The 24,382-nt window shown below is 37.2% G+C and overlaps 1 protein-coding gene and 1 long non-coding RNA gene across 5 annotated transcripts in view; both read right to left on the bottom strand.

The window, feature by feature from the left end:
* Positions 1-14,216, bottom strand: part of LOC146406295 (uncharacterized) — a 46,758-nt gene extending 32,542 nt beyond the window's left edge. Inside the window, exon 1 of the long non-coding RNA XR_014809004.1 lies at positions 11,072-14,216. This is a non-coding gene — a long non-coding RNA (uncharacterized LOC146406295). The remainder of the gene's footprint in view (positions 1-11,071) is intronic.
* DCC (DCC netrin 1 receptor) overlaps positions 1-24,382 on the bottom strand; it is a 1,237,100-nt gene that overhangs the window by 1,062,699 nt on the left and 150,019 nt on the right. The gene's annotated exons all lie outside the window — the stretch shown is intronic.

Below are 24,382 nucleotides of genomic sequence, written 5' to 3'. Positions count from 1 at the left end.
CGAAGATTTCAAAGATACTCTCACCAAGAGAGGACTTTTTTCCCTTCCTCTCAATGATACAGTTATTTGGTAGAATATGTCACATATCTGAGCAAGTGGGCACTGACTATTTTTCATACTTTGAATGAAATGACAATCAGAAAATACTGATCATCTATGATATGCACGTGTCAACTACTTTAAGAGCTTTGTATACATTGCCTAATGAGTTCAATTCCCTAAGAAAACAAACATGTTATTCCCATTTTGCAGCTGTGGAAATTAGGGATCAAAGTCACTTGCTCAAGATCACATGACTCAAAAGTATTCTTATCCTTTTTCATTGCAGATGGATTAAACAAAATATTGTTCTACAAGTCATGAGAGAGATTTTGAAACAGCATTCTAGAACTCTAGTATTAAAGAAATGTCTTTTTCCAGTTAATGCATAATCATTTTAAATGACACCAGTTAATTTTTCCTAGAGAACAGCACTCATTTGAAATTTCTGCCTGGAAAAACAAGATAGGGAGAAAATAGCCAGGCAACTGAGCCTAAGGATAAAGAGGCTGAGAGTTCTTAGCACCAAAATAATTGCACAACAGAGGAAGATTGTCCCATACTGCCTGAAACAAGTATTACAATGGCTCTAATTGGTTTTTATTTATTCCAAATTAATTCCTACAGGACTTTTACTTCCCAGTAATGGTAAGTCCAGAATGAATGAAATATCAAGAGGTGATATTTTTCCCTAAGAGATCACTGTTTCTGGATGCTCAAATCGTTTATGTTCAGTGCTTACCATTCATGAATCCTCTACATGAATCCTTGCCGCCAGCCCTTGGCTTGATGGTGTATTGTTTGCAGGCATTTTATAAGAACTCACCTTGAGCAGAAAATGCAGAGTGCAGCCATTTTGTGGTGAGCACTTGTAATATGTCAAGAATGCCTGTGCCCTCTCATCTGCATTCCTACTTGGTGTGAGCAGAAAACCTAGTGACAATTATGTTTCTAGAACAGAACTGCATGACTAAAGCCATACAAAATCAGAGACGCTAGCCCCAACTGAAAAAAAAAAATGGAGAGAATAAAAAGACAGAGGCAGGAAAAGGTATTAATTCATCCCAATTTCAATCAAAAGGCAGCAAAGCAGATGGGATAACATACAGAGTCATCCTAAGTTTAGTTCTAAGTCACTCACTCTTCCCTCAGGCTTTACATTGTGATTGTGACATAGATAACCCTTGAGAATGATTTATGGGGACCCTACACAAGTCCCCATCTGTTTGCACCAGGAGCCACTAATGCAAATATTTCCAAAGCAAGTGAGAAAAACTCTGTCTTGGGAGTCATTAAAAAGGGACTGGGCAAAACACTAGAAAATATACATCAGGGAATAATACAGAATGGCTCCCTAGAGAATCAATTCGCCGTGACCTAATATTTAAGATTGATAGTTGGCAACGTTGAAACATTAATAGTAAATAAAATGCACTGAAAGGTTTTTATTAAGCAAAGACTTTGTGTTAATGATGGCTGCCAAATAGGTATCTGATTCAGGGAGAAGGGAAGGAGAGGAAGAACATTGTATCAGAAGACGAGGGTATGGAATAGCTGATCTTATTGCATCAGAAAAGTGGGTGTAATAGTAAAGTTTATACAGTTCAGGTCTCCTCATGAGCCTAAGTCTGTTCTATATGCCAGATATTATAAAGCACTGTCTCTTCGAAATGAAGCTCTCATGAAAAATTTTTTAATCCCATCACAGAGAAGACAGATGTAACTTCATCACTCTTCCCCCCATGGTAGAGATGAGGAAATAGACAAAATGATGCCTGGTGAGACTGAAATCACATAGCAAAGATGGAGACACAAAAACAGAAAAGACCAGGCTGGGTCATTTCTAGTTGGTGATCATTAACTATTAAACTCAACCTTGTAGTTTAAGTATATTTAAACTTCTGGATCTTTAATCAGACTCTCTGGATTCCAGGTTCTTGCAATTTTGTTGAAGGAATAGGATATACTATCATAAATATATAAGGCCTTGTTTAAGTACCAAAGGAGAGAAACAGATAACAAGGGCAATGGGACATCACAGATGACAGAGGTGACTGTGGGTGGTGTGGTGAGATAATAGAGGTAAAGGAGAGAAAAAACTATATTGGGCACTTCCATGGACAGAAGAGCATCTCCCAAAATTCATATGTTGAAGCACTATGCCTCAATGTGACAGTATTCAGAGACAGAGCCTTTTCAGAAGTAATTGTAGCTAAATGAAGTCTTCAGGGCAGGACCCTAATCCAATATAAAATGCTTACTTATAAGAATATTAGTAAGGAGAGGGCTTTCTCTCTCTCCCTCAAGTGAGAACACAATGAGAAGGAGGCTGCCTGCAAGCCAGGAAGGGTACCCTTACCAAAAACCGATCCTAGGAGTTCCCGCTGTGGCTCAATGGAATCAGCAGTGTTTCTGAAACACTGGGATGAGGGTTCAATCCTAGCCCAGCACAGTGGCTTAAGGATCCAACTCCGTATGCCTCCAGCCTACCACCGCTTCCTGTATGGTCTGTGAGCTAAGAATGTTTGGAAAAAATCAAAAGGAAAATAACATTTTGCAGCATGTTAAAATTATGTGAAATTCAAATTCAATGTCCACAAATAAAGTTTTATTGGGGGCACAACCACACTCATTCTTTCATATGCTCTAACAGCAGAATTGAGTAGCTGTGACAGAGACTGGCCTGAGAAAACTAAAATATTTACTGTCTTGTCCTTTATGGGGAAAAAAATGTCAGCCTTTGGTCTGTATTGGTGCTTTAACTATATTGTGCATACGGACCACCTGGGATCTTGTTAAACTATAGACTATGAAATAGTGCATCTGGTATGGGGCTTGAATGTCTGCATTTCTCACAAGCTTTAGGCAATGTTCCTGCTGTACATGGACCATCACTTGATTAGGAAGATTCAAGGTCCATCTTATCTAAGATCCCAGTTTTCATTTAGTGGAACATCTAGGAAGATGAACTGCTTGATTGGTAATAAGTGTTATCTTGGGATTCATCCTAAAATTTATAAATCAATTGTCTACTTTTTTGGCTGTGCACATGGCATGTGGAAACTCCGAGGCTGGGGACTGAACCTCAGCAGTGACTATGTCTAATCCTTAACTAATAAGCCACCAGGCAACTCCTAAAAATCAGTTCTTAACTAGGGGATGTGTAGGACAGAAACAGAAAGGGAATCACTGTTTTGTGTGGTGATAATTGAAAGCCACTCTTAGAAGAAAAAAAAATGTCAAAACTGAGCATTTGTTGCTTATGTTAAGTTCATTTTTTTTAATTTTAATAGTGCTCTTCTTGATAATTAATTTTTGATTATATGATATCAAATGGCTCTTGTTCTCTTTATATGTGATGCCCAAATCTCTTTGGGGACAATGTGAAACAGGCAAATTTTTAGGACACGAATAAGCTATAATCCTCTCTTTTTAAAGCTTTTAGAGTAAAACATTTAAAAGTAAATATTGAGATTTAAACTGATGAGAAACAGATTGGGTATTGCCTGTCAAAGCCCCAAAGGCCACAAAATAAATGGTAAAGTAACAGCAGCCTCAGCTCATTGAAATGCAGCCTGTATTCACTGAGATTTCACATGCATGTCTTCTCTTCACTGTCTCCTTAACAGATGTCATCAAATCAGATACACAGGGCCAGGGAAATGAAGTGCAAATACCACCCCGGGAGTCGCTGGGACCCAAGCTATAGGCGCCCCAGCCTGTGAACCACACATGTGCAAGTGTCAGGTGTCAACTCCTCGGGCAGGAGCCCAAGATGTCATTGGAACAGAAAAGTAAAACCTGGCATTTTAAGGATTTAGCCCTAATCACTTTTGATATTTTCACTGATAGTGCCTATTAGCCCACATATAAAACCAGCTATACTATTTTGGAAAATCAATGGGAAAATATACTGCATGTTTCTACACTGGTCTGAGTATCAAAGTTATATGTGGTCCAGCTTTATTTGTGTTTTTTTTTTGGTCATTTACACACTTTTGATCACTAAATTCAACACAATCTATATTAGCATCATAAGTTAAACAATAATCTTTGGCCTATATCTGCATAATCTATATTTTGTAATTAGAAAGGTTAAGAATGGGGAACAAGACCAAGGTGATTGGATATTTCACTTGAAGTGAAAATAGAGGCTGGGTTATAATCAAGATGAATAACAATATTGTTACCCTTTACTGAATCCTTAATATATTAGTATGTACTATGGTACATGACATATTAAAATGATATGTATATACCATTTTGTATACATACATATATATGTATATATATATATATGATATATAATATATATGGCATAAGTAATCAATAAATATATTTTCCTCTCATTTACCCAAACATAGGACACAGTTTTCTACATTTTACAGATAGTAAAAGTGAGATGTAGAAACAGCTAGTAGTTTGGTCAAGGTTGCACATATGAAAAGCCACTCCACCAGTACTGGAATTCCCTGGTACAGAAACTATTGTTATTAGCTGCTAGCAATATTGTCTCAGAAAAAAATGGATCATAAAACTCCAGATTGCTAAGAAAATTAGCATCAAACCCTTCAAAATGTTTCAAGCCCATTCAGTTGAAGGACAAAATCTCTTGGGATGGCTAATTTTGTTAAATGGAATTGCTTTGAAATGTCTGCCCCTCTAGGTAAGATGGAGTAGCCTGTGGTAAACTATAGTTCCTGCAAAGATAAACTGGTAAAGCTGAGAAAAAAAAAATCTGTTTAAAGGTATCAGATTTTGCCAAAGTGATGAAAAATAAAGGGGTCAAAATTTCAGAGAAAGATTTCATAAAAGTGAGTTGATATTCTACAGAAACTTTATTGTTACAGCATTTGTCAATTCTTGGTGTCTGAAAAGAACCTAAGAATCCAAGCCTTGACTGGGTCAAAGCCGATATGTGAGGAAAGAGAAACCAGGGGAATTTTTTTACGGTCTTGCAGAGACAAAAATCAGGACCTGAACATTTACATTCCTACTAAGAAGAGGATAAGGAAATCTAAACAATGTCAGTTTTCTCAAGACATGTTCCATATTTTGAAGTTCTATAGAAGAACAACAAGCTAATTATGAGTCCATAAGAAGCAAAATGGATTTTTCTGAGAGTCCTTGCCTGCTGAGAAGATTGGAGTGTGAGACCCATGGAGGAGGGGCTCAAGTGATTACACCAAGCTCTTTGTTAAAAGCACTGGAGGACTATATCCTAGGAACAAAAATGAGTGGGAGAAACTGCAAACAAATCTTTACTCAGTTCAGTCCCATATTTGGTTAAATTAATCAGCCCCTCACTGTACCTTTTTAGCAAAGAGTTAACCTATGGACAGCAAGATAACAGAAGCTGAATAAACTAAAATTTTTAATACACAGAATTTAGCATTGAATCAAAACTTACTAGACATGACCAGATACAGGACAATGCAACTAATATTAAAAAAAAATGACAATGGGAGTTCCTGCTGTGGTACAGAGAAAATGAATCTGACTAGTATCCATGAGAGTGTGGGTTCAGTCCCTGGTCCTGCTTAGTGGGTTAAGGATTTAGTTTTGCTGTGAGCTGTGATATAGGTTGCGGACATGGCTTGGATCTGGTTTTGCTGTGGTGTGGTGTAGGCTAGTAGCTATAGCTCTGATTCAAACCCTAGCCTGGGAACTTCCATATGCCGTGCCTACAGCCCTAAAAAAAAAAGTTAAAAAAAATATTGAAAAAAGATGACAATGTGTGGAGACCCACAGTGAGCCAAGTATTTTAGTTAAAATTTCATGAAAATAAAGAACAAGTTGGAGAAAGATGTAGAGAATGAATAATTTCTTTAGAGAGCTGGAATTTATTAAAAGAATCCAATGAAAATGCTGGTACTATAAAACACAATAACTAATATTAATAATATAATAAATGAGATCATGAGCCAGTTATACACTGCATAAAACAAGCTGAATAAAATGCAGGAAGTCCACAGAAAACCTCAGCAATTTGTTTTTTAAGTGAAAATATGAAAAAAGTGAATAGACGGTGGATACAGAATACATATATAACATACAGATAACTGGAATACTATTAAGAGAGAGAAAATGGGGCAAAAGCAGTATTTGAAGACATGACTATGGAATTAGTAAACTGATTAAAGACATTGACTCTCAGATTGGAGACTCCTAATTAACTTCAAGCAAGACAGCACCAAAACACACACACACTCACACACACACACACACACACACACACAGACGCACACCACAAAATTAGCCACATCATAATCAAATTGTCACAAGCCAAACTCAAGTAAAACATATTAAGCAAAAAGACAATGGGCATTTCTCTGAAATGAGGAAAAATAAACTTAAAACCTACTTCTCAACAGAAATGATGAAAGAAAAAAAAACTGCTAATCTAAAATCCTATACCCTACAAAAATATCTTTCAAAATAATGATAAAATATGCACATTTTTCAGAAAAATAAAAACTGAATTTATCACTAGCAAAATTCCATCAAAGAAAATTCCACAGGGAGTTATCTAACCAGAAAGAAACAAGAAAATGCCACAGGGAAATAGAAAGGGTAGTGTGGGCGTAACTCTATCTCTATGGGAATTAATGTCTTATGAGCTTTAAATATATATTTAGAATTAAAATTCATGATACCATGAGTTCCCATCATGGCTCAGTGGAAACTAATCTGACTAGTATCCATGAAGATGCAGGTTCTATCCTCAGCCACGCTTAGTGGGTTAAGACATGGCATTGCCGTGATCTGTGGTGCAGGTTGCAGATGTGTCTAGGAACTGGTGTCGCTATGGCTATAGTATAGGTCAGCAGCTACGGCTCCAATTCAACCCCTCTAGTCTGGGAACCTCCATATGCCTTGAGTGCAACCCTAAAGGGAGAAAAAATAAATCATAACAACAAAAACAGAGGACAGGTTAATACATGTAAATTATGCAAAGATGCTATCATTAGTAATAGGAATAATGTGAATTTGATTGTAGTAAATCAAAGGCACCAGGTTGATATCTCTAGGGTATCCACTAAACAAAATAGTAAATTAATGTATAACTAACAAGTAATTAGAGTAAAAAATGGAATAGTTATAAAATGATTTTTTTACAAAGGCATGACAGGACAGAAACAGGAATACTGAAATCACTAGGAGCAACAACAATGAAAAAATAATAGCTATAAACCCAAGTATGTTGATAATCAAGTTCCCATGGACTAAATATTCTGATTAAACAATTGAGATTATCAGCCTGTTTAAATCTTAAAAACATAGAGATCTAGACATTTTAAGAGTAGAAAAAGATATGCTATGCAAGTATCAACAAAATTAATGGGCATTACCATAATTATATCGGAAATTTCAGATTTTTTGAGAGACTCCAGGAATATAAACTTATTCTAAACAATAAAATGCAACTTCCTGTTAATTGGTGGGTTTAAAGTTTTCTTATGCTTTTTTTATTATTATTCTCCATTTAAAAAAAAGAAGGCTGATATAAAGATCCTGATGGTTTCTTAGAGGAAGATGGATAACATTTTCAGGCAGGGAGTGACGGCAATTCCAAAAGGACTCTTCCTTTCCCATTTTAAGTCTAGCATCTTACACTTACATGAGCTCAGAGGAAACACTAGAGTACTGGAAACACAAATCATGACAAACAAAAACAAAAAACAAAAACCTGCAGGATGGCTGTTTTTATAAACTCCATAGCCAGAAATCAAAATTCCTTGATCATCTGTTTCTTTCTTTTTCATTCAAACCTTTATTCTGAGTGATCTAGAATTGCTACTATGTGATCAACAAAGGAACCCGTCTCACCAAATTTTTTCCAACATGTCTCTCCACTTTGTGGCCATAACTGAACCCTGGCTGTCTAGGGTCATGGTTAGGATTGACTGGGTAATATCATCATTATTTTGCAAATGCTACTGTTTACTTGCTCCTATCTTCTTTAACAGAAGTACATGTCTGGCAAAAGCTCAATCCTGGGTGTATGCACCCTGTCATGTGCCTTCCATGTATCTCACTTGAGCAGCTGAACATGTCTATAGAAAATCATATACTGCCTGGCAACACTATTGTGTGGTGGCAGCTTCAGCTTCTCAGTCATTATGATAAAGTATTATATCCCCACCTCCCCTCTGATTTGCCACCTTTCTGTTTCTCTCATAACTCCTCTCACACTTGAGTGAGATGAAAGAAATCATGCATCTTGAAAGTCTCCATCTTCCTACAAACAAACAAAAAAATATTCCTGCTTCTAAGATCATTCTTTTAATATACAGCCTGGATTCATATTTTACCCCAAAGACTAGGGGAATGTCCTTCTCTCTCCTGTGTCATCCATCTCTCACTCACCCGCTGACCATTCCCATCAATATTTATATAAATGCTCCAATTTTCGTAAAACAACTATGTTGATTCTGCATCTACCTCTTGCTATGGATACATTTCTGTTTCCTTCTTAGGAAATGTTTACTTAATATATTTTCCCAAATTCTCAGCAGCTCCACTACCTCAGGATTCTCTGCTAAAGATAATCAAGATTCTGTATTGCCAAATCAAATGAATACTTATTTCCCACTCAAACTTTCACACCTTCATTTGTGAAATACTGTCTTCCTTTGAATTTCATCCTATGCAAGTGGCTGCTGCTCCTTTTTTTGACTTCTAAATGCTGGTTTTCCCCAGGGCATGGTCTGAGACACCCTTCTTTTGGCTCCCAACACATTCTGTCTACTGTCAAATTTATGTCACCTCCCAGACTACACCTCCAAGTTCCAGATAAGTATGGTCATTTAAATATCTCAGAGAGGAGTTCCCTGATGGCTTAAGCAGGCTAAGGATCCAGTGTTGTCACTGCTGTGGTATGGGTTCAGTCCATGGCCCAGGAATTTCTAAATGCCACAGGCATGGCCAAAAATAAATATCTCAGAGATACCCCAAACATCCCATCCTCCACTACTAACCTGTTCTTCCTGAGACATTTCAAATTAAAATGCATCAATGATTCAAACCCAGATAGCTACTGAAATAAAAATCCTGAGTAGTGAGTTTCTCTTTTTCCTATTCCCCAATATTCCACCTCTCTCAGCAGCACTATTGAAATGGCCTTTCCACTGGTCTCTGCTTGAGCTCATGACACTCTGTCCACTGCAAGTACATGGAGAAAAAATTTTAGGTACCTTAGAAAGCTATACACAGAACTAACACATGACCCAGCAATCCCACTCTTGGGCATACATCCGGACAAAACTTTCCTTGAAAAAGACACATGCATCCGCATGTTAATTGAAGCACTATTCACAATAGCCAAGACATGGAAACGACCTAAATGTCCATTGACAGATGATTAGATTAAGAAGATGTGGTGTACACACACACTCTCACACACACACACACACACACACACACACACACACACACACACACACACAATGGAATACTACTCAGCCATAAAAAAAGAAAAATAATGACATTTGCAGCAACATGGGTGGAACTAGAGACTCTCAAACTAAGTGAACAACATCAGAAAGAGAAAGACAAATACCATATGATATCACTTATATCTGGAATCTAATATAAGGCAGAAATGAACCACAGGAAAGAAAATCATGGACTTGGGGAAGAGACTTGTGGTTGCCAACGGGGGAAGGGGAGGGAACAAGATGGATTGGAAACCTGGGGTTAATGGATGCAGACTATTGCCTTTGGAATGGATGAGCAATGAGATCCTGCTGTGTAGCACTGGGAACTATATCTTGTCATTTATGATGGAGCATGATAATGTGAGAAAAAAGAATGTATATACATATGTATAACTGTGTCACAATGCTGTACAGTAGAAAATTGACAGAACACTGTAAACCAGCTATAATGGAAAAAAATAATCATTATATAAAAAAATTTTTTTAAAAATTAAAAATTTTTAAAAGTTTATACTTTTTATTTTGAAATAATTGTAGGTTTATAGGAAACTGCAAAGACAGCACAGAGAGGTTCCTGTATACACTTCACCCAATTTCCCCTAATGGTTATATCTTGCATATCTATAGTAAATATCAAAATCAGGACATCAGCAATAGTGTGATGAGCATGCACAATGTTCAGCCATGTGATCACGTACATAGAGTCCCATAAAAAATACTGCAGGAGAGAAATTTATTTAAAGTGAAATGATCACAACGCTTCCTCTACTTAAAGTCTTTAACAACTTTACAGTTTAATTACACAAAAATTCTAGTTCAATGTCCTGGCCTATGTGATCTGCTCCCTGCCCAATTCTTCACCTCATTCTCTGCCTATGGGTCCTTCATCTTCTGTGCTCAACTTGCACAATTTACATCCTTTTGTTTCCCCAACACGCTGACCTTGCCTTCAACTCATCCTCCTTTTACATATTTTTCTCTTTAGCTGAAATACTCTTTCCCTAGCTTACATATTGTCCCCAAATCACCCAATAAAGTAGCTAAGCCTGTTCTGCAGCTCTTACATGTCTTTCCATGGATCACACCACAATTTGCAATTATATACATATTGCTTACATACTTGACTTGTGTATTCCTTCTCCACCACACAATAAATACCAAATACTAAAAGTGGGGCATGATCATCTTCTATATCCTCATTACCTAGCACAAAGTATTAACATGTGGAAGAGGTGCTCCAACTAATGAATAAATAAGGTGGGATAAAAATAAAAGGGGACAAGAAATCAGTAAAATAGAGGAAAATTAATAGCCTGAAAAAAATCTGAGAATCTTTGATGAAAGTTTCCATGTAAGACTGGAGATTTGATAAGTAAAAATGAAGTCGCTTGCCTCTGCAGTGTGGCTCCCAACTGTGTGTGTATAATTCTTTTTTTTTTTTTTTTTCGGTCTTTTGTCTTTTGTTGTTGTTGCTATTTCTTGGGCTGCTCCCGTGGCATATGGAGGTTCCCAGGCTAGGGGTCCAATCGGAGCTGTAGCCACCGGCCTACGCCAGAGCCACAGCAACGCGGGATCCGAGCCGCGTCTGCAACCTACACCACAGCTCACGGCAACGCCGGATCCTTAACCCACTGAGCAAGGGCAGGGACCGAACCCGCAACCTCATGGTTCCTAGTCGGATTCGTTTACCACTGCGCCACGACGGGAACTCCTATAATTCTAATTAATACTAATTGAATTTAAATCTGCATCAAGGGGGAAACTGATTTCTTTTGCTGCATACAGCTCCTAAACATCAAGGGCTCAAAGACACAACTCCACATTTTAATACAAAGCCCTATTTTTACTTTTGACACCTTGAGGAAAGCTTAGTACTAATTTGGGGACATCATCTCTGTCTTTCAAAAGAGAGCGTGATGTCCCTTTTGTCCCCAGCACCTAAAGTCAAGTATTTTCCTGGAATGAAAACCAAATATTCTCAGTGATGCTCAACTCCAGTAAGTGTTACAAAGAGATAAGCTAGACATCACAGAAAAGGGGGGAGGGATTAATAAAAAATAATGCTTATGATTTGAAAATTTTTGACAAATGGTTATGCTAACTAGATATAAAGAGTACCTTACCTAGAAGCAGGTACCTGGTTTTTGGCCCCAGCTCTGCTCCGAACCAGAGCAGGATAGCTCAGCCCTGCTATTTTTCTTCCGTTGGCATCCGTTTTCAGATCATTAAAGCAAAGGAATTAGGTTCCAAACTGAAGACAATCTGGTTTTCGCAATGTATGAAGCTACTCTCAACCCTGAGCTGTACTAATAAGCTACCATGTGAGGGAAACAAAAAAGAGAAAAAGAAGGGGGAAAAGGAGTCTCTTACCGTTGAGTGGCTACTGTTTTCAAGCAGGTGATCTCTTTTCTATGAAGAAAATTTGAAACATTCTTTGTTGTTTCGCTGTAGCATTTTTTTTTTTTTACCTTGTTAAAAGCTCTTGTTATAGGAACTGCCAGATCTATTAGTATATCTTAATTACCACATCTTGTGCTGCTGTTAGCCTGTAGTGGGGCAAAATTGCCATGATTTATGCTTTACTAACAATGATATTTTTACCTTAGTAAGCAATTAAAGAGGCCAACAGTACTCCTGGGAGCATCCAAAACTGTAGAAGAGCTGCCATCATTTTGATTTATATCTCCTTTAAGTTATATTTACAGAAAACTTACAAAAGAAGACAATTGTGTCAAAATGTTTATGGTGCTCACAATAAATTTTTGTAAAAAAAAGAACATCCATACCTCACAATGACTGTAGAAGCAATATATAGAGTTAGAGAGAATGGGCCAGGCAAGGTCACACCAAGATGATAAGCAGTGTCAGGTCTCAGACTTGTCAACCCAGGAAATTAAGATCAAAGAGATTTTGCTCCAGGGTGAAGCTTCTATCTTATTTTTGTCTGGTCTAGAAGGGTGACAGGTGACCCTGTTGTTTATATGGAGAGGAGGAAAGGGTTCTTTGCATTTGAAATAATGTTGGACCTATTAACAAAAATATCCATTGTGAATAAAACAGCTAAAAAGGCAAAGATCTCCTGCCCGCAGTGAGTAGACTCAGGCCAGGATTACTGCTTTCCTCCTAAGACATAGGCTATTGAAAATCGATCCTTCCAATTCAACCAAAATTCCAATTCAACGAAATCCAATTCAACTGACTTCTTACATTTTTGAGGTCTCACATATAAGATTCATTTCTATCTTCCTTCATGTGTTTAAGTTTTATTTTTCCTTCGTCAACCTCTCTGATACATTTACCATTAAAACCTCACTTATTCATTCAAAGGTGACATAAGTTGTAAGAATAATTATAGAAAATTATATGAGATCAGAATACGAATCTTTCAACTGTTTGAGCTATCCAGATTTAGCCAAAAAGTTAGTAGGAATCTAAACTTCCAGACTTTCCCTCAAGTCACAGAGCCTTCCTCGGACCAACAGTACCAGCATCATCTGGGAGCTTGTGTGAATGGGAATTCCCTATCTCAGAATTACTTAATTAGTTAGCATTTTAACCAAGGAGTCATGAGTACATTGTCATGAGTACATTAACGTTCAAGAAATACTGCAACAGGATTAGCAGAGCCCATGGGGTGGGGGTGGGGCATTGTCAGTGCCTATCAGGAAGCTTTAATCATTATATCACAATACCCATAGCTCAAAAAAAAAAAAAAAAGGTGATGAAGAAGAAAAAGGAGGAGAAGAAGGAGAAGAAAAAGAACAACAATGAGGAGGAGGAGTGGGAGGAGTGGAAGAAGAGGAGGGTTGGGGAGGGGGAGGAGGGAGAGAAAGAGTAAAAAGGAGACGAGTAGGGGTGTGGGAGAGAAAGAGGACAAGGTCTGGGAGAAGGGAGAAGAAGGAGGCAATGGCTTTTCAAAGTTATGTCACAAATTATTCTTTTCCAAATTTGCTCAAAAGTGAACCAAATCTCTAATACCAAACATCCCGAAGATATTCTTCCCCTATTTGGGGTGTGCAGGGAGCACAATGAACTTCTTTTACCCCAAGCCTCCTGTTTTGAAGCAGCAGTCTATACACACCTCCTACCTAGAAACAGCAGTTATGTGGCAGGTGGTTTCACTGTCTCTTGAAATTTTGCATTCAAATCATCAAATCTCAATATCTACAGGATGAGCCTTTTACGATGTTCAGAATAAGCTTGTAGGATCCCACAGATTAAGCAGCAGTTAGTGGCAGTGCAATGCCTTTCCACATGAAGATTTCTACAGAAGCAATGAAGCATCAGGCACATCTAGTTTTGGGTATGCATTTTTCTCTCTCCCTTCTCCCTATAGATTACCCTACAAAAAATGCCAGTATTGAACACATTGAATATTTCCCCAACATGTGTTCCTCCTCAGACAGTATTCTAATGGATTTACAAAAGCCTGTTAATATTGGAAGAAAAAAAAAAAAAAAAACATTGACTTTGTTTCCCCCTTCTCAATGACCACTGCTTCATGCAAACCTGAAGTTTCTTTTTAAACTATAGTTAATTGGCAACTCCTGATTACATTTTCTGTGAGGACCTACAGATTATTAGAATTACAGAGTACTGGATCATCTGAAAAATGGTAGTTAACCAAAGAAGAGTCTCAAGAAATGAGAACTAATTCTGAGAAAAGTGAGAATGGTAGTAGAAAAAGGCAACAAATAAGAATCACAAAATTGTCTTTTTTTCCTTTCCTTTGAGACCCCCCCCCTTCCCGCCCCATTCTCAAACCTAGGAAGATACTTCACTGATCAAGAATTAAATAAATGTTTGGTTAAGATGGGGACAGTTGGTCATAAGCGCATGCAATCAAAACTTCGCCATCATCTTTGATGATTAAATATGTAATATTAGAGATCTTCTCAGACTCCAAAAGAATGAATATCTTAAAAAAGATTCATATCCTGACTAGCCTGGTAATCAGAGAGTGAAGGTTTCTGTAATTGTTTAAGGGCCACTAGAGTGGGTATTTGACTGTTTCCACTAATGTTTATTCTTCTAATTAATGTAGCTCTTTTTATCATTTCAACATGTTTTCCATTATTGCTGATCACGGCATCTCAGCGACAGACTGGGCAGACAGTATTTTTTACATTTTATCGGTATAGTAACTGAAGTACTTCTAGGTACAGAGTGTCTTGATGATAAAACAAGGACCAGAGCTCAGTTTAACAGTCTCCTAACTGGCTACTAAATATTTAACACTCACTAGCTTCTCCAACTGCATCTGCATTATACAATGATAGGGTTCCCTTCAGATTTATTCATGACTGGCGGTGATGCTATGGATTATGGCCACAGTTTAGCAAAGACTACTGGACTCACCTGATATTTGGAAAATCCACAGATAAGCAGGTCTCCATTCAGTTACCCACTACCACTCCCAGTCCATAGCATGATATCAAAGCACCTTCAATACAGTTATTAATTCCTTTCTATTTAAAGGTTTCTGGGTGAAATTATTTTATGCTATTTCTCAGTTGCACATTCCAAGTCTGAAATGTGAAACTACATCCTGCGTAAAAGAGTTTTTCTTGTTCCCCACAGAGAACAATAGCATATGTCTCTACTGTTAGAGAGATAGTGAATAATTTACCAAATCAGAACATTCTGTAAAAGACACAGTTTTGCTTTGATGCTCTTGTGTAACTGCCACTGACTTTAATGAGAATTACACACATCTGTCATTGGGCAGAATCAACCCCATTATTTATTAAAGCTGAAACCCACCATTTGCCATAAAGCCTTCCTCTAGTCAATAATTAACAGATATAAGACTCACAGATTGGTGATAATACTCTATCTCTCTGATGAGTAAAGCATGGTACTGAAAGAAAATGAGCCAGGGAGAAATTCTCTAGGCCTGTGAGTATTGTTCCTGGTTCCCATGGTCGCATAACTAGATTTTCCATCCTTGGTGATTAAAAGGGGAACAAACAGCTCCAGCGATGGCTTGTTGCTTTGCTATCACCCAATCTGTTACAGTAAATAATACAAATCTATTCAATTAATTGGTATAAATCTATGTTATAGAATCCTTGGGAGGCTATAATGAGGCAGGAGGTCCAACTGACTACCTTTAGGAATCTGCAACCCTGCACTCTAGCCTTGCAACTCACATGACTGATGAGCAGACCAGTTGTTCTGGCATCTGCTGGAACCTATTAGAAACAGGATCCCAACACAAACCTACTGAATCAAAAATACTGGAGTGTCCCCAATTTGTGCTTTAACAAGTCCTCCAGGTGATTCTGATGCCCACTAAACTTTGAAAACCATTGCTCTACACTATTATCTACAACCCTGTAAAGTAAGTTGTAAAATAATTCCCATTTGGGAAAGGATTGTAAAGCAGGACTAGTGTTATTTCTTCTTTTTTTGTGTGTGCTTGTATTTTATACCACAAAATCACATTACCTTGCAACATAAAACATGTTTCCAAGTAAAAATTATCAATCGTATTTTTTATTAATTTCATAGATCATATCCATTGCTGAGTTACTGTTTTTGGTTTGGAAAAAGACTGTTTTGCGTGTTTAATGACATTCCCATTCTACCACTTACGCAATGTCTTCTGCCCCTTGAACTCTAATTATTTGGCATACTTTAATGTAGCCTGGAATCTTAATTACACTACATTAAACTATATACAATGAAACATCATAACACTCATAATGAAACCCTCATAATACTGTTGTCTTCCCAATTTATCATTATCTATTTCTCCTTTACTAGCAAGAACTACTGAAACACTCTTTTCATTTTGTGGTCCACCTGTAGGAAGAAGCATTTCTGCTGATTTTTAATGATCCCCCAAGTCTTCTAATACTCACCAAGAGTAACTGTTCTACAGTACATTGTAATGGGGGGGGTAAAACTATTAGTGCCAGGACACAGACAGACAGTGTCTAAAAATGCCTAATGATAGAATTTATCTGCTAGACTAAAATACATTCTCATAGGATGGGAGAGATCACTCTTTTAGTGCTGCATTCTCAGTGCATTCTGCATTCAAACCTAAAATCCTCTCTGACAATGGAGTCCATATTGCGATGATGGATAACTGCTCCCTGACAGTGCTGTAAAGTGATTATTAATCTATAAGCACCCACCTGCTGTGGTATTCCATGGTTTCAAAAAAGTTAAGAACCATTTCCACACCATTGGAGCTATTATAATCTTTTCCAAGCCTTCAATGTGGGACCTTCTGTTACCTTATTCCTTTATTAATTTAAGCTCACTGCTGAGACTTCTCAGTGCCACACAGTCTAGTTCCAGAATCATGGAAGAGACAGCATGTCATGTTATGAGAGAGACGGTTACTGTGCCCATAAATGGTACATATCAGTAGTCACCATGTGGGACCTTCATACTACAAGTCTCAAAGGCCAGAATAATAGAAATGTCACATTGAATCACAGGACTTCTGAAATAAAAAGAACCTATGACCTCACCAAAACCAGTTAATTAATTTTTGGCAGGAAAATCTGATACCTCCCCCCCCAAAATAAATCAAACAACAAAAAATATTTGAAACTTCAGTGGGTACAGAAAACAGTGACCTATTCAGGCTGGAGGGAAAAGTCACCCTATCTTCCCTACTCTTGGCAAAAATCTGCTTAGATACCTCTGTTGAGAACCAGTGGTACCTGCCCAAGTGCAGAAACTTCTGGTTTAGTACAACTTCTTACCTATTACAGTTGAGGAAACAGACCAGAGGAACTAAATCATGCCCTCCAACTTCAAAGATTATTGATCATAGAATTGGGTCAATGTCCATGTATTCTGACTGTTAGTACATTGATTTTTCCACTAAATTATACAAAAGCAGAAGCTGACCAAGGAATGCTGAATGCAAAAATGATAAGGATAGTGGAGTTCACCCTGGAGTAGGTGTTGGGGTTCATTATCTGTTCAGTCCCTCCTCTCAGACAATATAGATTATAGTAAAATAAAAAATGCCAGGAGAAGCTATGACCAACCAAAAGCAAATGCCTTTCTGCTCTGAACCTAAGTAAGACTGGGGCAAAGATCTACTAAACCCCAGACTGAGTCTTTTTTTAAGATTTTTTTTATTACAGTTGATTTACAATGTCTGTCCATTTCTGCTGTAAGGAAAAGTGACCCAGTCATACATACACACACACATTCTTTTTCTCACCTTATCCTCCATCATGTTCAATCACAAGTGATTAAATATAGTTCCCTGTGCTATACAGCAGGATATCATTACTTATCCACTCCAAATGCAATAGTTCGCATCTACTAACCCCAAACTCCCAGTCCAACCTGAGTCTTGATAACTATTACTTCGAAGCTGGGAGAACAGGATACAGTTTTAAACAGAATGAAGAAAAAATAACCACGTTATGAGAAAGCATGTGGTAAAGTTGTTAGGTTAGTTAACTTCTCCATTGTTGATCCTAATTTAAGGAAAGTCACTAGTATGAAATATAAAAACAAAGAACTTAGAGGAAAAAGAACTGATTCAGTGAGAAAAGTACTGAGGAAAAAAAAAAAAGTAACACAAGTAAATAAAACAATATTTCCAGAGAGATAAGAGAAGAAATTGTCCCTGCTGAATAAGAACATAAAATTGTAAAGAGGGAACACTCATAGACCAAAAAAAAAAAAAAGAGTTCTTTTTTGTTATTAAAAATATAGCAGAAATAGCTGTGAGATGGAGACCTCCTAGAAAGGAATGTACAAAGATCAAAATATATAAAACGCACAAGAATACAAAAGAAAATCTGAACAATACTGGAAGCTCAACATCCAACAGGAGTTCCAGAAAGGGACCAGTGCAAAAGAACTCATCAACAAAATAATTCATGAACATTTCCCAGCACTGAGGGGTGTAATTTCCCAGACTGAAAGACCCACAGATTGCTTAGTGGAATAGATGAAAAGAACTGACATGCTTATAAAAAACAAAACAAAACAAAACAGGGAGTTCCCGTCGTGGCGCAGTGGTTAACGAATCCGACTAGGAACCTTGAGGTTGCGGGTTCGATCCCTGTCCTTGCTCAGTGGGTTAACGATCTGGCGTTGCCGTGAGCTGCGGTGTAGGTTGCAGACGCGGCTCGGATCCCGTGTTGCTGTGGCTCTGGCGTAGGCTGGTGGCTACAGCTCCGATTGGACCCCTAGCCTGGGAACCTCCATATGCCACGGGAGCGGCCCAAAGAAATAGCAAAAAGACAAAAAAAAAAAAAAAAAAAAAAAAAAAAAAAAAAAAAAAAAAAAAAAAAAAAAAAACCAGCAACTAACAACTAAGGCAAAAAGAAGAATCTACAATCTTCTAGAGAAAAAAAGATCATGTAAAAAGGATATGACATTAAAATGGGGCATTCCCTTGGTGGTGCCGCTGGTTCACAATCCAGTGCTGTCGCTGCCCTGGCACCATTTAGATTCTTGGCCCAAGAATTTCCTCATGCCAAGGAAGCAGCCAAAAAAATTAAAAAATAAATAAACTCTATGGCATTAAAATGGCTTTATACTACTTGAAGCTAGAGAAGAATGTCGTGTCTTCAGAATGTTGAAGAAACATGATACCCAATCAACCTAGAAATCGATTTCAAGACAAATTGTTTAGATGCAACTGGAGACTCTCACAGTAAGTGAAGTAAGCCAGAAAGAGAAAGAAAAATACCACACTGTATCGCTTATGTGTGGAATCTAAAATAGCACACAAATGAACCTATCTACAAAACAGAAACAGACTCACAAACATGGAGAACAGATTTGTGATTGCCAAGAAGGAGAGGGGAGGAAGTGGGATGAAGTGGGAATTTGGGGTTAGTAGATGCAAACTATCACATTTAGAATGGATAAGCAATGAGGTCCTGCTGTATAGCACAGGGAACTATATCCAGTCTTTTGGGTTAAACCATAGTGGAAGAAAATATGAGGAAAAGAAACCATAAAAACAACTACACACACACACACAGACACACACACACACACACACACATGCTGTCACTATACTGTGCAACAGAAATTGACACAACCACTGTAAGTCAACTATACTCTAATAATAAAAAAAGGCAAATTGTCAATAACATGTGTAAGTAGAATAAACGCATTTCAGACATACCAAGTTTCACAAAATTTACATTCCATACGCTCTTTGTTAAAGAGTTGCTAAAGTGTTCTAATAAACCAAAATGAAATGAGAAAGGTAGACCAGGGTGTAGTGGGTTGACTGGAGACCTCTGAAAGCTACACCTACCACCTCAAACCCGTGAATCCACCCTTCTGTGGAAGAAGGGTCTTTGCAGACATAATTAAGTTAAAGATTTTGAGATGAAGTCATCCTCATGAGAAAAAGGCAGAGGCTGAGATATTGAGCAGGTGGCCACCTGTAGATGGAGGGAGACTGGCATTATGTGGTACTGATGCAAAGCACACCTGCAGCCACCAGCATCTGGAGGAGGCAGAGAGGATTATCCGGAGTAGCACAACTGTACCAATATATTTATTTGGGACTTACAGAATCCAGAACTGTAAGGGAATAAATTCCCCTTGTTTTTAACTCACCAAGTCTGTGATAATTTGTTAAAGCAGTCCTAGGATACAAATACAAAGGGACACAGGAAATGGTAGCTCCAACACAGAAAAGAGGACAAAAGCATCTTTAGGAGGGAAGTGAAAGGAGATCCCAGAATGATAACTGCTATCAGGAGACTGACTGCAGAAAAAGTGTCTTCCAAAGGATGACATGAATTGATAACTTCCTAGTATCAATAAATTTAATATTTTTTATTTACTTTTTAAATTAAAGTGTAGGTGCTTTACTATGTTGTTCCAATTTTTCCTTTCTGCTATACAGCAAAGTGATCCAGTCACACACACACACACACACACATCCCCCCTTTTTTTCTTACTGTAATAACATGATTAGATTTATTTCATGCTCATTTTATACTAATCAGTGTCTTAAACATACAGTGTTTCTGAGTATGAAAGAGATGACATTCTGGATTTTACAATACTATAGAAAATTTTGATAATGTGAGAAAGAAATATATTTTAAAAGATATATTCCTAGGGTTGAGAATCATTCAATCTCTCTAACTGTGAAAATGATAGTTAATAGATCAGTAGACAGATTTTTTTTTCAGTTGAATTTTTCTGAAGAAATACAAAACTTGTAAACCATAGTGATTAGGTTAGGCTTTTTTTTTTTGGTGGATAATATAATAATTTTATTTTTATCTCATTTTCTATATTATAGTTGATTTATAATGTTGTACCAATTTCTGCTGTACAGAAAAGTGACCCAGTGATATATGTATATCTTCTTTTTCTAATATTATCTTCCATCATGGTCTATTCCAAAAGACTGGATATAGTGCCCTGTGCTATACAGTAGGATCTCATTGTTTATCCCATTTAAATGGAATGATTTGCATATACTAACCCCAAAATATTTTAAAAGGAGATTTAGACAATTGACATATAGTTTGGTTTGAGTTGGGGGCAAGCACACAGATCATTAATCCAAGGAAAGTTTAAAATGAAAAGATAAATGAGCTTTACTAAAGGTTATAGTAGGGTAAATAATGAATACAGATCTAATATAAATTAGAATCTAACTATATACTGGGAGGGTTAAGGATGAAATTCAGTGTGGGTTCATGAATGTAGTTGTATAGTGCATTAGTAGGTAGGTGAGTGTTGGTGGGGCAAATTAGGGAATGAGCCAAATGCCAAATACTTATCTTCCATAAAATTGAATCCCTGAAACCAAAAAATGAATGAATAGCAATATAGGCATCTTACTTAATGATATGATAACAAATATCAAATAATCATCTAAATAATTGAAAGCAGTTACCTCTGGGGAATAAGCAATACTTTTTGTAATAATTTAATAAAATATTTAGCATTTAATAAAATAAATCTGCTTAAAATTAAATAATTTTAATATTACTCATCTAGGACCTCCTAAGACATTTCAGATAATGTTTTAGGTACTTTACTCACTTTTTTTCCTTCAGCATAATCCTGTGGGGAGGGTACAATTATCCGCATTTTACTGATAAGGACATTAAGTCTCTGTGTTCCTATAATAGTGTTAGAGCCAAATTTGAACCTAAGTCATCACCTTCAGATTTCCTGCATTAATCTCAGCCTTTCTTAGAAAATAAAATATGAGCAGTTCCCATTGTGGTGCAGCAGAAATAAATCTGACAAGTATTCATGAGGATGAGGGTTCAATCCCTGAACTTGCTCAGCGAGTTGAGGATCCAGCATTGCCATAAACTCTGGTGTAGATCACAGATGTAGCTCAGATCCTGCATTGCTATGGCTGTGGGGTAGGCCAGCAGCTCTAACTCCAATTGGACCCCTAGCCTGGGAACTTCCATATGCAGTAGGTGTGGTCCTAAAAAAGAAAAAAGACAGATAGAAAATACGAGAAGGGAGGGCTGGGGATATTGTTTAGGAAAACTTGTAGAACTAAAAGACTTTAAACATTATGTGTAAATATAACTTTAGTTTAAAAACAAACAAACAAACAAACAAACAAAAACGCTGGAAATACGCAGAAGATGAAAGCTGCTACCCTGACATTTTCCAGTGTTGACCCAGCCTCAGAATTAGAATTAATCTAGGGTGGGCATGGGTGGGAGTATGGTCAGAGAGGGAGGGACAGTCTCCCTGGTCAGGTAACAATGTGGTCTAACATGCCCTTCTAGCTCTAAGCGGCAAAGGCTGTAAGTTGAAAAACATGAACCCAGAGACAGAGACTACCTATGACAGGCAGAAGGGGGCCACATGTGTGGACCCCCAAAGAAGGGGGAACTTGGAGAATTCTTGAGAAGACAGCCCTGCACCACATGCCCCAGACCGGCACACATCCATACAAAATTTGTATTTTCATGTCAACACTTCATTTCCATGGATTGAACCAACACCTGTTTAAGCCTAAGAAAGTTTAGGAACTTGGAGAAATTAATTTGCATGAAAATGAAGCAAAATATTTAAACCTCAATAAGTATATTTGCTTTCTTTCATTGTGCCCGAGCTTACCTGCGAAAATTATCCTCCTATTCTATACGAAATGAGTAGATGAGATATTCAAGGACAGACTCATTAGAAGTAATAGGTTTTTAATTTAACCTCTAAGATGATATATTGTGATAGAAAATTTTGAAAGGGGAATAAATTGCTCTTTTAGTAATTTGAAAGAAATTTTCTTAAATATTTGATCTACTCAAAATAGGTGTATGAAAAAGAGGTCTAGGTCTAGAGGTGAGAATGTTTAAAAAAATCTATTTTCAGGTAGATCCAAATCCTGAATACTACAGTAAAACTGACTGGTTTGGTTGACAATACAGAAATCCAAATAAAATTAAACTATTATAGCTTCAAATATTATAACCCCTTTAGATTTATGACTGTCAAAGGGTAAATTCAGCAAGAGCACTCATGAGACCTTCTTATATTTCTAATAATTGGAATAGTTTACACTTTGAGTGTTTTTTAAGGCACAGTTCTAATTGTTCTGCAACTATATTAATGACTTTCTCACAACAAGCTTATTATACTGGCACTATTAATGCCTTCACTGCTTTATAGAAAGTGTCATGTTGAGATCAACTGGGACTATCAACCTGTGAGGACATCTCCAGAACCTGGGATGTCCATTCACTCACTGCATTATTGAGGAATAGGTTTGCTTATTGATATAAGAACTTAAACATCCTAAGATCTTCTTCATTGAAGGAAATATATGAGCAAGGGATGTGTGTTGTTCATTTACAGCTATGTTCTTTGTCTTGATTTAATAACTGTAAGAAGCATAAGAAGAATCCTCATCTTAAGCCAATGAATTATAATAGGATGATAATTGAAGTAGTCACGCTTATCTCTATTTAACAAATTAGTTAGAAATGTTTACTTTTTTTCCCCCCTGGACTATAAGGCTGGTGTAGTCTTGAATAATGAGGGCACTAGAGCAGACAGACCAAGTCCTTTAGATTTAGGCTACCCTGAATCCAAATCTCAGTTCTCAGACTCAATGGCTATGTGATGTGGAGCAAATTTCTTTCTTTCTTTCTTTTTTTTTTTTAAAGGGGGAAATTTCTTGACTATGCAAAGTCTTAAGGTTAAGGATAAATTTGACTATGCGAAGAGAACTACATGGAATGTGTAGCACAAAGCAGGTGCTCCATTTATGCTACCTTCCTTTATAAACATAGGGATCTATTTTAAACAAAGGATTTGCTACCAATCAAGAAATACCACTGATCTGAGAACAACAATTCTCTATGAGATAGTCTCCTTTCCTATGGTTAAAGCACAGTTCAGAATGAGAGAGAGAGATCAAGAGAGAGAGAACATAGCCTTCAGAGATTCACTTTAGCATGAGAGATCTTCATTTTCTTTTCTTTTTTTATTCTAGCCATGTTGATACAGAAAAGATCAAATTTAACAGAAAATTTTGCCTGCATTTGTTCTCAAACTGCACTTTAACAGATTAGCGAATAACCATACTTTCGGAATTAGTGTGCGAGGAAGAGAGTACCACTTGAAATAAAACTCACTCAGAATGGAAGAGAGAAAGAAAAGAGGCAAATCTTTGGCATACAGCAAAAATTTTACAGAAGTCCTAGCAGATTTCATTGCCCAGAGATTTTCCCAAAATCTTGTCTAAATAAAACTACAGGCTAGAGTGGAAATTTTAAGTTATGACCGAGGGACTAAGAACCAAGCGATCATATGGTGTGTTGCTTAGATTCTCCAAAAGATGATGAAGTGTGTTTTTTGGTGGGAGGTGACTTTTCTAATACAAAGAAGTAAGAGAAAAGGGTACCTTAGAAATATGGGTTGAGTGGGCAGGCTAAATCCATCCTCTTAAGCAAAGA

The sequence above is a fragment of the Sus scrofa genome, chromosome 1 (assembly GCF_054392235.1).
Source record: "Sus scrofa isolate SSC_HxYL_T2T_F1_AM1 chromosome 1, Sscrofa_HxYL_maternal_Yorkshire_Landrace_v2.0, whole genome shotgun sequence".
Lineage (NCBI taxonomy): Eukaryota > Metazoa > Chordata > Mammalia > Artiodactyla > Suidae > Sus > Sus scrofa.
Note: the sequence above shows the minus strand (reverse complement) of the source record. Positions and strands in the feature narration are given on the sequence as shown.